Source organism: Saccopteryx leptura, chromosome 2, assembly GCF_036850995.1.
Source record: "Saccopteryx leptura isolate mSacLep1 chromosome 2, mSacLep1_pri_phased_curated, whole genome shotgun sequence".
NCBI classification, from domain to species: Eukaryota; Metazoa; Chordata; class Mammalia; order Chiroptera; family Emballonuridae; genus Saccopteryx; species Saccopteryx leptura.
The window spans coordinates 95,223,127-95,238,149 of NC_089504.1; the positions used below are offsets into that span (position 1 = coordinate 95,223,127).

At 38.8% G+C, this 15,023-nt stretch overlaps 1 protein-coding gene across 2 annotated transcripts in view; it reads left to right on the forward strand.

Moving 5' to 3' along the window:
• Positions 1–626: 626 nt before the first annotated feature.
• The window catches only part of FANCC (FA complementation group C), a 306,682-nt gene continuing 292,285 nt past the window's right edge, over positions 627–15,023 (forward strand). For both annotated transcript variants that reach the window (XM_066365719.1, XM_066365720.1), the window contains exon 1: positions 627–906. The gene's annotated coding sequence lies outside the window, so the exon portion shown is untranslated. The remainder of the gene's footprint in view (positions 907–15,023) is intronic.

The following is a 15,023-nucleotide window of genomic DNA, read 5'->3' on the forward strand; positions in this document are numbered from 1 at the left end:
TTGAAACTGAAGGTTAGACTACTCAAACTAGTTTTTGTTACAGTCTCAACATCTATGAAAAATCTTATGCACTACTAAATTCTAGAATTAAAAATAATTCACCAAGATAAGCTATTGCCATGAATGAAATTTACAGAAAACACTGCTTTCCATTTAGAGGTTTAAATACAGCTTTGAACTGACTTGAAGCGGAATCAAACACTGTATGAATGAAACTGATTGGCGGCGGGGAGAGGGGTGTGTCATTACCTCAAGAAAGATTACTTTTTTGTGTGACCCCAGCTCTGTCATAGTCTATAGGCTTTGTTCAGTGGTTTCACCTCGACACTCAGTTTTTCTTTAAAAAGTCTAATTTCCATTTTACCTCCCTGCCATGTGAACTGAACTTTGAAATAGCTGGGCAACAACTCGATTCAAAACCCCGGGTTTTCCCTGCGCGGGTCCTTCCCAGGGTGCGATGGCTCACGCACGACTCTGCAAAAGCGGGAGTCTCCGGCCAGCTTCCGCCCAGCCGGCGACAGCCGTGCCCCGCCCCCACGAGTCCGAGATTTGTCGAAATTGTCCCGCGATGCCGCGTGGGACCGCTCGCCAGTCCCAGAGTGCACTGCGGGCGCGCGCGGCTCCACTGCCGAGCGGCCGCGGGAAAATTCCAAAAAAAGACAAAGCAAAACAAAAAACCAGTACGAGGCAAAGCCAAATTTTCCAGCCACAGAATTGAGGCGGTGACATCCTTTCCACCACTGCCCAAACTGCTGAAGCAGCTCTGGCGCGGACCACCAGATAAGAGAGGCCACAGAACGAGGGCGAAGACGACTGCTCCCCTTGGGGGGTCTGGCCGACACGTCAGCCGGGGCGTAGGGTGTAGGGACGGAAGGCTCGCGAGAACGTCCGCCGCGGTCTTGGCCGGTAGGTGGGTGAGCGAGGCTCCCGCCGCGTGCTGGGGGTGAGGGGGAGATGTGGGCAGGGGCGTGAGGCGGTGCCAGCCCACGAGGGGCGGTGTTGCCGGCGGGGGCGTGGTTGGGGGCGGGGCACGCCAGGGGGTGGGACCGGCAGGGGCCCCACGAAAGGGAACCCCGGGAGAGGTGGGAGCTGGGACTTGGCGTTTTGGTTCTTTTTGTGTTTTAAGGCGGGCAGCTCTGTGTTCTTAACAGAGGGATGCAGAGATGAATTTCTTCACCCATGGTCTGTGGGAGCTGTGAAGAGCTCGCCTCCTTGAACCATCATCCCCTACAGCTGGCCATGTGCTCTCCGCTCCCCTTCCTTCCACGGCGCTGGGAGGGGGCGAAGCCGGATTAGAGGAGCCCGGGGCGCGGTTGTTACCCTTCTGGCCCTTCAGACCCTTTATCCCAGGGGTGGAGGAAGGTTCTGATGGGCTCTCATCTCCCTACAGCTCTGTTTGACCGCTAGGCCAAATCGGGGCCAAAGCCCTTTGTTACTTGCCCTTTTTTGTTTTGGGGTTTTTTTTTTCTTTTTTTTTTTTTTAACGTGGTTGGGCTTACAACCATGGCCATGTTGTGCGGGCTAGAGGTCTGGAGAGGGGAAAAAGATGTGAAGTTTTTGAAACATGAGATTTTGGGGGCCAGAATTTTAAGGAAGGAGGCCCAGGAATATTCTAGCCAAGACCTGTGTGTGCCTGGGCTTTTGTCCTAACCTGAAACTTGGAAAGCTCCTGGGCTACTTGGGTTTATTCTAACCTGTGTCCCATTTAATACATCTTAACTGCAGTGTGATTGATGTATCATTTATCAGAGGAACAGGGCATTTTTGGGCCACCCAACTTCAACTATTTATAGATGTCACTCACCTTCAGTGATGTGCAGCTCAGAACATTTTCTCATTATTCCCCTCAAGAGGGGAGGAAAGGTTGTTACAAATAATGGAATTCATACCATGTGTTGGGATCATTTATTACATAAGCTTAGATAGAAAACATGTTCATTGTGACTTTATCCATTTAAACCAAATTGATGTTTCAATCTAATGTACTGTGCCAGATTCACATGAAAGGAAGCACACATGTACATTACTCATATACACATAGAAGAAAGACTACATCAGAAAAGAATTTGCTTTTCTTAGTTATATCAAAGGCCTTTTTACCCCAGAGTAAAAGTTAGATCCTGCTTCTTTAGAATTGGACTAATTATACTTTGGTATATTATACATTTTAATTCATTTTTCATTATTCAGTCATATTCCTCAGGTTCCAGAAAAGAGAAGCAAACTCTGTATTAGAATTTTTTGTTACGTTCTTTAATAAAAATCATGAACTTGATTGATTGTCTGGGTGTGGAAGATGTGTTTCTGCATGCATGTGAGACTGTGCATGCACATTTTAAAATAAATGATATTTTAAACTAGTTCCATATTTCAGCAAGTAGTTCCAGTAACAATTATACAAATTTTGTATTTATGAAAACCAGCTACAGGGAGGCCAGCCTGGGCAGTAGAAAGTTGGATTGATATACTAGACTGCAGACAGTGCCAGAGAAATTTCACATGTGTGGCAGTTCAAGTTGGTAGTGGTGAAGCCTCAAATCAGGCTTGAAATCAGCACCAAATGGATTTGTAAAGTTTTATTTTAGGCTTGGGTAGGAGGGACTTTTTAAAAATGAAAGAACACCTATAGGAGAAGTACCTTCAGTTTGCAGTGTTTTAATAAAAATACAGAAGTATTGAAGGAAAAGTTAAAAATGCATCAGAAAAGTTAGATAACAATGTAAACCTTGAGTATTTTATTTCCTAATAAATGTCAACTTTTGAGGGGACAAAGGACTCAGTTTGGAAGAGACCTTGCAAAGTTATCTGGTTTGTTCTCTTAGGTTCTTCATAAACTCTTTTGGGTATATAGAAATCATTTTCTTTTTAAGATCTATAATATTGGAATATCTATAATTTTCCTGATACCTTTCTCTAGTTACAAGAAGGCAGAGTTCATGTGGAAATCACCTTTTTGAAATGATGTACTCTGTTTTCTAGAGAACTGATTGTTTTTTAGTAAAGTTAGTAGATTTTTGGAATTATGCAATGATCACAATTCTGTTTTAAAACATTTGCATGACCATAGCAAGTTTGTGTGTGCAAGTTCATACTCACTCCTGGCTCTGGCTTTCAGCCTCGGGCAACCATTGATTTGCTTTCTGTCTCTATAGATTAGCCTTTCTGGACATTTCATATAAATGAATTCATAAAATAAGTGCTGTCTTGTGTCTGGCTTTCTTCATTTAGTATAATGTTTTTGAGATTCATCTGTGCTGTAGCATGTATCAGTAGTTGGTTTATTGCTGAGTAGTATCCCATTTTGGAATTACAACACATTTTGTTTATCCATTCATCAGTTGGTGGACACGAGTTGCTTCTATTTTTTGGCTATGAGGAATAATGTTGCTTTGAGTATTTGTGTGGACATATGTTTTCATTTTTCTTGGATACCTGTGATTGGAATTGCTGGATTGTATAGTAAGTTCATGTTTACCTTTTAAAAACTGCCAAACTGTTTTCTACTTTGTACCATCTTCTATTCCTACCAGCAATGTATGAAGATTTCAATTTTCCACATCTCCACTTATTGTCTCTTTCTTAAAGCCATCGTAGAGGGTGTGAGGTGGTTTGTCCCTGTAGTTTTAGTTTGCATTTCCCTATTGGCCAATGATATTGAACATATATTCATGTGCTTATTAGCAATTCCTTTGTCATCTTTGAGATGTCAATGAAATCTTTTGTCCATTTTTTTATTTGGTTATCTTATTTTTGGGTTTTAAGCATTTTTTATTTATTCTAGATACAAGCCCATTATCAGAAACAAGTGCAAATAATTTCAGACAGAGATAGGAGGGGAGAGAGAAAGAGGGAGGAGAGAGATTAGAGATATCAACTTGTAGTTGCTTAGCTTTAGTTGTTCATTGATTACCTCTCCTATGTGCCTTGACCCAGGGGCTCCAGCTGAGCCAGGCATCTTGGGATCATGACAGTCATACCATGCTCAAGCCAGCAACCCCATACTCAAGCTGGCAAGCCCAATCTCAAGCCCATGAGCCCATGCTCAAACCAGTGACCTTGGGGTTTTGAACTGGGGACCCTGGTGTCATGGAGCAGTGCTCTAGCCACTGTGCCACCACTGATCAGTCTCATGTTATCTTTTAAATAACAAATTTTTTCTTAAAGTATGGATCATGCTTTAAGTTTCTGATTAATTTCTGTTAACTTTTGTGTATGACATGTGGGTCCAAATTCTTCCTCTTTTTGTTTGTTGATATCCAATTGTTTCAGCACTATCTGTTGAAAAAACTGTTCTTTCTTCATTTAATTGCCTTGGCACTTTTGTCAAAAATCAATTGACCATACATTATTTCTGGGCTCCCATTTCTGTTTCAGTGATCTGTATGCCTGTTCTTTTATCAGCAGCATGCTGTCTTCATTATGGCAGCTTTATAGTAAATTTTGGTAGTATAATTTCATCTTTTTTTTTTTTTTCAAATTGTTTTGGCTATTCTGGCTTTCTACATTTCCATATAAATTTTAGTATCATCTTGTCATTTTTTTCCAAAAAAGCCTGCTATGATGGATTTTAATAGAAATTACGTTGACTCTGTAGATCTGTTTGGTGGAGAATTGCCAGTTTAACATGAACATGAAATGTCTGTTTGTTAGATCTTTAATTTCTTTCAGCCATGTTTTATAATTTTCCATGTGCAAGTCTTGCCCTTCTTTTGTTAACTTTTCTTAGTGTATCATTTTTGATGCTATTGTGAGTGGACCTTCTTCAAATTTCATTTTGGATTGTTCATTGCAAGTGTATAAAAATACTGCTGATGTTTGTAGCTTGATCTCAGTTGATGTTCATATATTGATCTTGTGTCCTGTAACTGTTTATTACTTCGTACAGGTTTTTTGTTTGTTTTGTTTTTGTGTATTTCTTAGGATTTTATATATATACTTTCATGTTATTTATGAATATAGACAGTTTTACTTCTCTCATTGTGTCTGGATGCTGTTTTTTGTTTTGTTTTGTTTTTGCCTAGAACCTCTAGTACATTGCTAAATAGAAGTGAGGTGGGGAGAGTGGACATTCTTAACTTGTTCCTGATCGTAGGAGGAAAGCATTTAATATTTCATCATTTCTTTTAAGTATGATGTTAGCTATAAGTTTTTCATAAGTGCTCTTTATTAGGTTGAGAAGCTTTTCTGACTTTCCTTTCTGTTCCTATATTGTTGAGAGTTCTTATCATGAATAAATGTTGGATTTTGTCAGATGCTTTTCTGTATCTGTTAAGATGACCATTTTTTGGTGGTGGTTTTGTTTTTTAGAGAGGAAGAGGCAGGGAGAGAGAGACAGAGAGCAGAAAGACAGGAACAGCTGTTCCTGTATGTGCCCTGACCAGGGGGTTGAACCGGAAACCTCTGCACTTCTAGACGATGATCCAACCAACTGCGCTATATGGCCAATTCTTCTTCTTCTTATTTTTTTGATTGATTGATTTTTAGAGAGACAGAATGGAAGGGAGAGAGAGAGGAGGGAGAAGGGAAGCATTCATTTATTGTTCTACTCAGTTGTGCTGCATTCATTAAGGTTGCTTCCCGTATGTGCCCTGACTGGGGATCAAACCTGCAACCTTGTCATTTCCAGGCGATGCTTTGACTGAGCTAACTAGCCAGGACCGACCATGTGGTTTTATTTCTTTATTCTGTTAGTATGCTTTATTACATTAGTTGATTTTTAAGTGTTATACTAACTTTGCGTTCCTGGGATAAATCTCACTTGGCCATGGTATATAATTCTTTTTATATGTTACTAGATTTGGTTTAGTAATATTGTGTTTAGGGTATTTATATTTGTGCTCATGAGGAATATTGGTGAGTAATTTTCTTGTGATCTTTGTCTGGCTTTGGTTTTATGGTAATTATCTAAGAATGAGTTGGAAAGTGTTCTCTTATTTTTTCTGAAATAGTTTAAATATTTGACAGAATTCACCTATGAAGTTATCTGTTCCTGGATTTTTCTTTATGGGAAAAATTTTAAATTACAAATTAAGAGCCAATTCTTTATTGCATTGGTTTTATTTATTGTTTTTCTGTTTTCTGTTTAACTAATTTCCACTCTAATCTTTATTATATCTTTTTGCTGTGGGTTTAGTTTGCTCTTATTTTTCTAGTTTCTTAAGATAGAAGCTTACCTTACTGATTTGAGACATTTATTCTTTTCTAATTCAACTTTTCAAAGTTATAAATTTCTCTTTAAGCACTGTTTAAAAAGTATCTCACAAATTTTGATATGTTGTGTTTTAGTTTTCATTCACTTCGAGATATTTTCTGATTTTGTTTGTGATTTCTTTTTTTGACTCACTAACTACCTAACAAGATAGAGCTCTCATTTTATGAATTTGACTCCAAAGGCAAGAGAAGTGAAGGCAAAAATTAATGAATGGGACTACATCAGACTAAGAAGTTTTTGCTCAGCAAGAGAAACTGATAACAAAATAAACAGACAGCCAACTAAATGGGAAATGATATTTTCAAACAACAGCTCAGATAAGGGCCTAATATCCAAAATATACAAAGAACTCATAAAACTCAAACAAACAAATAATCCAATAAAAAAATGGGAAGAGGACATGAACAGACACTTCTCCAAGGAAGAAATACAAATGGCCAACAGATATATGAAAAGATGCTCATCTTCATTAGTTATTAGAGAAATGCAAATCAAAACTGCAATGAGATACCACCTCACACCTGTTAGATTAGCTATTATTAATAAGACAGGTAATAGCAAGTTTTGGAGAGGCTATGGAGAAAAAGGAACCCTCATTCACTGTTGGTGGGAATGTAAAGGGGTACAACCATTATGGAAGAAAGTATGGTGGTTCCTCAAAAAATTGAAAATAGAACTACCTTATGACCCAGCAATCCCTCTACTGCGTATATACCCCCAAAACTCAGAAACATCGATACGTAAAGACACATGCAGCCCCATGTTCATTGCAGCATTGTTCACAGTGGCTAGGACATGGAAACAACCAAAAAACCCGTCAATAGATGACTGGATAAAGAAGATGTGGCACATATACACTATGGAATACTACTCAGCCATAAGAAATGACATCGGATCATTTACAGCAAAATGGTGGGATCTTGATAACATTATATGAAGTGAAATAAGTAAATCAGAAAAAAACAGGAACTGCATTATTCCATACGTAGGTGGGACATAAAAGTGAGACTAAGAGACATTGATAAGAGTGTGGTGGTTACGGGGGGAGGGGGGAGAGGGAGAGGGAAAGGAGGAGGGGGAGGGGCACAAAGAAAACTAGATAGAAGGAGGTGACAGAGGACAATCTGACTTTGGGTGATGGGTATGCAACATAATTGAACGACAAGATAACCTGGACATGTTATCTTTGAATATATGTATCCTGATTTATTGATGTCGCCCCATTAAAAAAATAAAATTATTAAAAAAAAAAGAAAAAAAAGAAAATCCTAAACCATTTACTGTGATAACAGACAGGAAATGATGGATTACAATGTACTTTAGAGGGATTCACTGTTGACTTCTTGGCTATAACAAATCACAAAGTTAGAAAAGGTCAGAAGTGACCATGAAGTTTGGAGTTTACCTGATTATTGTCTTTTTCACAAAAGAAAGAACCAAAGCAGAAGGGAAGTTGTTGGTTGAGTGAAGTGATGAGAGGATTAAGTTTTGTTACCTTTTCTTCCTAATAATGCTCAGCTGGCAATACTTGCTAAAGGCCAACATACCCCAAAATATACTGAGTTCATATATCTTTGCTAAATGGGATGTTTATAAACAATAAACTGCTTACATACAAGAACTGCAGGATTCCATACATTGGTGGGACATAAAAACGAGACTAAGAGACATGGACAAGAGTGTGGTGGTTACAGAGGGGGCGGCAGGGGAGGGAAGGAGGGAGAGGGGGAGGGGGGAGGGAGAGGGGCACAAAGAAAACTAGATAGAAGGTGATGGAGGACAATCTGACTTTGGGTGATGGGTATGCAACAGAATTGAATGACAAGATAACCTGGACATGTTTTCTTTGAATATATGTACCCTGATTTATTGATGTCACCCCATTAAAATTAATAAAAATTTATTTATTAAAATTAATTAATTAAAAACCAAACTGCTTACATATTCAAATGCAAATAGTTAATTTCACTGGGATTTAGCTGCTTGTTAATCAATAAATCAGTAAGTAAAGAAAGAAAAGAAAATCATCTTAAACCATTTAGTCTTCTCATTATCTGCTCTTATATTTTGTGCTCTACCATTCCATCTCAAATGCTATGGTCTTCTGTTAAACCATTCCAATAGGAAAAATACAATGTTTTACAGGGGATCAAATTTCAAGCTTGAAAATTGTAAACTATTGTAAGTCTTCTGCATCTAAATTAAGATTTGGAATGTTTTCATTCTTTATATGGCTTCTTTTAAAACACCTGACAACATCATAATATGTTGGTCCTTTCAGAGAATTCTAAATTACTGACCCATTAAAAACAGAAATGTGACAGGAAAAAAAAAAGATAGAGCTCTCTTTGTTATGAATCAATAAGTTTTCACTCTTTCCCAAAATGAGCAGATGCATAATCCCAAGAGTTATTGTATTTATTGCTGAATACATTACTTTTCAAAATCAGCGATAGTCCTGCTGAATAGTCCATTGCCTGAAGTCTAAAGTTAACTTCCAACAACTTTTATCTAAAGTAAAAATGGAAAAATAGAGAAGACAATTTCTAACACACACACACATATACACAAGCGCACATACATGCGTGTATGTGTATATTTTATATATATTTATATATGTGTATATATATTTTATACACATGTATATATGTGTGTATATATATTTTTTACATACATATATATATATATAAAATAAGCAAATATACAAAACTACTACAGTCTTTGAGCTATAAGGCCATAATTGACATCTATGGCTTCTTTCCACTATCTGTTCTGTATTTCCTTTAACCTCAGCCAGGGCCTTAGATCTTGGAGTTTTATACCTGTGAGTGAGCAAACCTTTATTCTTGAAGGGTCTGAGATGTAGAGCCTTCTTGTGCTTTGCTCCCATTCAAAAGAGGCAGTTTTATACAGGACTGTATCGATGAGTCAAAAATAGCACACATACACACATGTGCGTGTGGTATATGCTACCTCTAAAATTAGAAAAGTTCTGCCCCAGCGTTAAACTCTTTGCATGGTAGGTGGTGCAAGGTGGAGCAACTTGTATTTCATCTTGTAGAGCAGTGGTAGTCAACCTGGTCCCTACTGCCCACTAGTGGGCGTTCCAGCTTTCATGGTGGGCAGTAGTGGAGCAACCAAAGTATAAATAAAAAGATAGATTTAACTATAGTAAGTTGTTTTATAAAGATTTATTCTGCCAAACTTAGCGAAAATCTGACCTAAAGTACTTGGTAAGTAATTATTATTATATGCTTTAATTTGCTGTAACTCTGCTTTATAAATTTTATAAAGTAAAGTTACTTCCCTACTTTATAAATCACCATTACTGTGGAACCGGTGGGCGGTTAGAAAATTTTACTACTAACAGAGATACAAAAGCGGGCAGTAGGTATAAAAAGGTTGACTACCCCTGTTGTAGAGGATATCTCAACATGCCCCAGGCCAGGAATTGGCAAACTGTGGCCTGGGTGCCAAATCTGGCCTGCTGCCTGTTTTGAATGACCTGTGAGGTAAGAATGTTATATATATATATATACATGTATATATATATATATATATATATATATATATATATATATATATATATATACATGTATATATATGTATATGTATATAATATATATATATATATATTTTTTTTTTTTGACAGAGAGAGAGTCAGAAAGGGACAGATAGGGACACACAGACAGGAAGGGAGAGAGATGAGAAGCATCAATTCTTTTTGCAGCTCCTTAGTTGTTCAGTGATTGCTTTCCCATATGTACCTTGGCTGGGGGGCTACAACAGAGCAAGTGACCCCTTGCTCAAGCCAGCAACCTTAGGCTCAAGCCAGCCACCTTGGGCTTCAAGCCAGCGACCATGGGGTCATGTCTATGATCCCATGCTCTAGCCAGCGATCCCTCGCTGAAGCTGGTGAGCCCGTGCTCAAGCTGGATGAGCCCATGCTCAAGCCCTTGATCTTGGGGTTTTGAACTTGGATCCTCCTTGTCCCAGTTCGATGCTCTATCCACTGCGCCACCACCTGGTCAGGCTGTTTTTTATATTTTTAAGTGTTTGGGGGGAAGAAAAGAATATGTGACAGAGACCATCTAACATACTTGCTACTTCTTGCTCATCAGGCGCATTCAGCATAATGTTCATGTAGTGGACCAGTATGATGTTTTATGGCAAGGCGAGTCTCTCTAGCTCTTGTGGCCTACGTGGCTTTCCTAGTGCTCAGCTCCCATAGCTTGAGTGGGTCTGCTAGCATGGGGCAGCTTCAGTGCAGTGCTTCTGGATTCTTGCATCTCCCCCAGCGCAGGGCCCCTGAGCACAGAGGACTCCGCCAGTGTCAGGCCTTCTGGGTGCAAAGCATCTGCTGCAGCACTAGGACTCCTGGGCATGTGGGCTCCTCCAGTGCTTGTTCCAGTAGCACTATGGCCAGCAGTGCCCAGCTGCCAACAACTTACCGCAGTATCCCTCACTGATGACTTTGTAACTGAGTGCTTCTGCTGAGGCACCTCGTCATGAACAGCTTTCCATGGCATCCTGCAGGGTGGGTATCTGGCAAGTTATAAAAAGTGGGCTTCCAGCAAGTTGTGCTGGCGCAGCACCCACAGAGACTTCACTGCTATTCAGTGAGCCATGACTGCTCTCTCCAGCAAGGTCTAGACCTCATTTGGGTAGAAAAGATTGTGCTCTTGCTTGGGCACTGTATCTTAGCTCTGGGAGGACTGAGTGCTCCTGGTATCTGCTATCCCTGTATTTTTTAGTTCTCTTTACTTCTGACTAGCTAATCTCTTGTTACACCAATCCATTGTTATATTTAATGTGCTTTATATTTAATTTTCCCCATTCAAATTACAATGTGATTTCTCTGTCCTGATTGAACCCTATTAATTGTCTTGAATTGTGAAAGTGAAATCTAGAGTTACCACCACTTCTGTATGACAAAAGGTAGGTTTTGGTGAGAATATGGCAGGCTTTTGTAGAGTGATGAATTGGGCTTTCTATTTCCTTTGTTCCTTCCCAGACCTTTGAAAATTAGAACCAATACAGGTACCTGGGAAAGGGGAGTTAGAGAGCAGGAGGGGCGGGGAAGAGGAAAGGAACTGGGCTGTGGTCAGTGTCATGGCGGGGCCCAGATAACCTGACTTTATATTTGTCTGGCTGTAGTTCACATTACTTTTTATCTCATGATTTTCATTTTTCAGATTTCTGGGACTTTTTTTTTTAAGAGGCCCCAAACCGATTTTGTAGTAAAAAAATATATATGGCATATAAGCATTTTATGTAAGTTTAATCTATTTTAGCAGAATCTGAGATCTTGGGTCTGGACTCGAGTGACTACTCATAAGACAGTTGAGCCTGCTGTTTTTCACACACAGAGAATGATTCAGGGCAGGCCTTACTGAAGAATATGAGTTGGTTCTGTGATCTGTTACCTGGTCAGGTTTGAAGGTACCTAATTGCTAAACTGTTTTTCGTCTGTCATAGGAATTTAGAGGTACTACTGTATTTACTGTCGTGACTTCCAACATCCACCTGGGGCTGATTCTTTTTTGTTTCTTTATTTAAATCAATAACATAATAAGTCCTCCTTGTACTTAACCCTATTGGTTCTGCTTGTACTTTTCTGTGATGTTCTCACAGATTTTCTTATCAACTTCTAATTCCTTGCTGGTCAATTCTGATTATGAGTAATTACTTTTCCTCTGTCCTTATGCATAAATTTATACTATTGTTTTATGTGTGTATTCCTTATGTCTACAACACTTAGCAAGCTCCTTCAAGATTGTTTACCTTAGGGCTGCCTACCAAGCATCCTTTCCTCCTACCTTCCTTCCCAACAGGGCATAGATTTTCTTTCAATAGTTACCATTATGTAGACTTCAGGGAACACTTGTTGACTCTGGAATTGACTGTGATTGGCTTAAAACAATTTCCCTTAAAATAAGCAATAAAACTTTCATGGTCACAAGTACTGGCTAGGATGGGCATAAGCTTTAGCAAGTCTAGTCAGAATACATACAAAAAAAAAAAAAAAAAAAGAATACATACGAAGTCTCTTACTTGGGATGCCAGACTTTAAGTGTATAATTTGTTTTGGGTGGCATGGTGTGTAATGTGACTCCTGTAATGACTAAGCTATTTTGCTGCTATGAGGGAAGCATGATGGAAGAATGGCTCAACTGTAAAGTCTGCCCTATCTCTGCACTTGCCAGTTTTCTTGAACCAATAGATTTCTTTTATTGTTTTAGCCAGATTTGATTGGTGTGGCGGAGACACTTATAGTTTAGCCCTAGCTTTCTGAACTTGGAGTTTTCAAATGTTTCTTTGTCCAGTATGGGTTATGATTCCATAGCCTATTCCTACAGATCAGAGTTTGTAATAAAAGACTTTTAGAATGTATTTTTGGACATTTCTAATTTCAAATGAGATCTCATTTCTGATTCTTTTTTGATGCTGTTTGCCATGTATCTGTAATCATTGGCCTTGAAAATGAGTAATTCTAAGCATGGCATTTTATTTATCAAGTAGAAGTTTCTGTAGTATTTTGCACCCAAGAGAATGTCCTTATTTTGATTCTGACCAGCACCATTCAATTTCTTAGTTGTTATACTAAAAAGGTTGGCAAAACTAGTATAAGTATTGCTTGCTGGTATATATTGACAAACTGGTATTTTTGAAACTATGTAGCCAGTTTTAGCATAACAAACAATGTTTTCATATGAAAGCCATAAGAAGGTTGATTTTATTTTACATTTTAGTGATTTTAAGTTAAGATAATTGCTATGGAAAATATCTTGAATTTTGGTAGTGACATTTTTTGGAGATATGAAAAGCTAGAAATTTATTTCATTATATGATATGAAAGTTTTTGGTATCTCTGTTTAGTTTTACAAGTGTACTCTGTACACATTTAATGTATGCCTAACTGTACTAAATCCTTTTAGTTTTAAAAGAACTTAAGTCTAATTTGTTTAATTTTAAAATAATTTGAGTTTTTAAAGAATTATTTATTCTTGAGACAAAATGGTAAAAATGGTAAAGTCTTATATTCTTATACTAGTTCAGAATCATCTTTGGTTACATTGTTTTGTGGCTACAGTGGCTATGACTAGCCGACTATTCATTAATTATTTTAAAAGAAGAAGTGGTACGTACATACAATGGAATACTACTCAGCCATAAGAAATGATGACATTGCCATTTACAACATAATGGATGGACCTTGAGAACATTATACTAAGTGAAATAAGTAAATCTGAAAAAGCTAAGAACTATATTTCTCACATAGGTTGGATATAAAAATGAGACCCGGACATTATAAAAAGTGACATGATTACGGGGGTGTTGGGGGAGAGGGTTTGGAGGAGGGGAGATGGGGAAAGGGAGTAAAGAGGGACAAATATATGGCGGTGGAAAATGATTTGACTTTGGGTGATGGGTACACAACATAATCAATAGTTCAAAAGCTATAGAGATGTTTACCTGAAGCCTATGTGCTCTTACTGATCAATGTCACCCCATTAAATTTAATTTTCTAAATAAAATTATTAAAAAATTTTAATTGAGGTATTGTTTTTATACCGTGAGCTACACATAAGTGAAAACACATAAAATTGTGTCCTTTAACATATGAGACTATTACCACAGTTAAGGTAATGAACACATATCATCCCTCCCAATTTTCAAGTACCCCTATGTCATCCTCCCATTCCATTCTACATTACCCCCCCACCCATTCCCAGCAGTTACTAATCTGTTTTCTGTCATTATAAATTAATTTGCAATTTTCTATAATTTTTTTCAAATGGAGTCAGAGTATGTACTCTTTATTGTCTGTCTTTTTTCACTTTAATACAGTTTTGAGTGTTCGTGTTGTAGCAAGTATTAATAGTTTATTCCTTTTTATTGCTGAATGGTATTTCATTGTTTGGATATAGCACAGTTTATCTTTCACCTTTTAATGGACATTTAGGTAGATTCCAGTTTTTGACTATACAAATAAAACTGTTGTGAATATTTATGTACAAGTCCTTGTATGGACACACACTTTCCACTAGATTTCTCTTGGGTAAAATCTAGTATTGTGTTGGAATTCAAGCCATGATGTCCTAATGGGACTGAAGAACATTACTTTGGGATTTTACTGAGGGACAGTAATCCAACTTTCGATGCCTAGGTTCTTAGTTGGCTGAGGCATCTATATACATCTCTAGGCATTTATTTAATAAATATTGAACAATGTATTAGTCTCAGTAACTGCTAGCTGTGGTAACAAACTCGTAAATATCAGTGGCTTATCATATGCCAATTTTGCTGATGTCACAGTCCCGTGCATGTTAGATGTCTCTTTTGTGCAGTTATCCCTGGTGCAGATTTTTTGCAGTCTCCAGGATCTGGCCCCTCCCATTTTCTGGCTGCACTGACTCAGAGGCCTTTATTTCCAGCCTTGTGAATTTTTTTTTTTTTTGTATTTTTCTGAAGCTGGAAACGGGGAGACAGACAGACTCCCGCGTGCGCCCGACTGGGATCCACCCGGCACGCCCACCAGGGGGGATGCACTGCCCACCAGGGGGTGATGCTCTGCCCCTTCGGGGCGTCGCTCTGCCGAGACCAGAGCCACTCTAGCGCCTGGGGCAGAGGCCAAGGAGCCATCCCCAGCGCCCGGGCCATCTTTGCTCCAATGGAGCCTTGGCTGCGGGAGGGGAAGAGAGAGACAGAGAGGAAGGAGAGGGGGAGGGGTGGAGAAGCAGACGGGCGCTTCTCCTATGTGCCCTGGCCGGGAATCGAACCCTGGACTTCTGCACGCCAGGCCGACGCT